This window comes from Amyelois transitella, chromosome 8, assembly GCF_032362555.1.
Source record: "Amyelois transitella isolate CPQ chromosome 8, ilAmyTran1.1, whole genome shotgun sequence".
NCBI lineage: Eukaryota > Metazoa > Arthropoda > Insecta > Lepidoptera > Pyralidae > Amyelois > Amyelois transitella.
In genome coordinates, this window is record NC_083511.1 from 7,529,744 (window position 1) to 7,531,691 (window position 1,948).

Sequence of the window (1,948 nt, forward strand, 5' to 3'; positions counted from 1 at the left end):
GCCTCGCCCGATATGTTTATTGCTAACCAGATAAAGAAAACCTGAAAACTACAACTTATTTACGGTTTCGACTGAATTTGTTGGGAATTTGTGCAACAAATTGTGCTTGGGGAATTTATTTTATATTTGTGTATGAAAAGCATTTTTGGTTTTTGATTGTTTTAAGTTTGATTTATTAACAAAGTGATTTAATAACGAGAATATTTTTTTCGTCATCTTTTCTTCCACAAAAATCAACATTTTTTTTACAAAGAAACGCCTCTTATCTAATTCAATAATTTCGATTGAATCACCTAAATAATTATTATATACTTTTTATCCGACAACAGCAACTGTATTTTATAGCAATGAAAAACTTCGCTCTGTTGTGTCAACCCTAGTTTCTTGCCTAAGTGCCATAGATGTTATTATGATCCATCGCGGACCGGTTAACATTTAGTGGCCTCAACATCATACAAACATTGCGACACTATCTACATCGCGTTGTTGGTCACGCCTAGTCAAATTAGCGATATCTTATCAACTGTTGATTGATCTTGTTCGATCTTCTTTCATCATTGAGTGGAATATGTTTGTCCATTACATTCACGTCTTTTACGTCTTTACGGGGTCTAGCTGAACAAGGTTTTTTTAATGTTTACAAAATTATTGACCGAACTAACTATCCAGTTAGGTATATAGATACTGACGTGATATAATATGTATGTAACGAAGTAAATAGAGATATACATACATACATACATCATACATCGCCTAAAGAAGAATCCCAAGTTTATAAGCCTATCTCTAAGTCGCCTATTACTACATCCCCCTGGGGAAGAGATGGAGTGGCCCTATTCCTTTTTCTAATGGTGCCTATTCTTTTTTCTAATAATGCTCTATTTATCCGTGTGGTTCCCCCACACGGATAAATAGAGATAATAATCACAAGGACCAAATATCACGTCAACAGAATGGCTTAACGATGGAATTGATAGTCTTCAGTCATAAAAAAGTAAGATTTTTTCTCAAACGTGGCCATTGTCTTGTCATGTCTTTTTAAGACTGGTTGGCTCTGTCTAACTGGTTAGAGTTCAAGTATAAATGATGACCTTTTACTTAATGGACCTTTACAATCTGGGCGGAAAAAGAAGCTACACTTTGTTTTCTCTTTGCAACCAGACTAACATCAAAACGGACTTTAGTTATTGAGACAACAAGCGAAGTTTGAGATTTATGATACTCGTATTTGCAAGATACGTTTCCTTCGGAGTTAAGTAAGCAGAAGTGTCAAAATCGACTGCTGTCTACAAAGTTGGGGGTATGCAAAATATAAGCATCCTTTCTCAGTATGTTAAATTATCATACTACAGCACAAATATACTTGTTGTTTTGTATATTTGTACTGTAGTTTTGGCAGATATTCAGATGCTCAACGCTGGCTTTTTGATATACTTAATACCATTAAATTACCTTACGCGTGTTCTACGTGTCATTTTAAAAACGTCCAAAATATTAAATGCTAATGTCTCAAAAAGTATCTAACGAGTAAGTAAATAGTCCCAAAAAGTATAAGCGGTAATTTTCTCGGTTACCGGCAGTGTACACAGAATAAAAAAAAATTTTTTTTATCTTTTAAAAAACAACTGACTAACACATCTATTGAGATGACGTTAATTATTAACGCAAAACCGTCTTATAATGAGGACATTTTTAACTCTCGTAGAGCGATTATTTAAATAAGAAAAGGAAGAAAGAGGTATAAAAAATAACAATAAGGAAGATGTAAAAAACCAATTGTTAAAATCCCGAGCGGCCAATGACCTTGGCCCAGAATTTTGACAAAGGCTAATTAGCCAAACGCCCCCAGACATTGTTATTTTAATGTTTTTCACCTACTTTGCTAAAATTACTAGAGCGAAGAGTTTTTAAATTCTTAACGTTCATTTTTAGCCATTGAACAGTCATT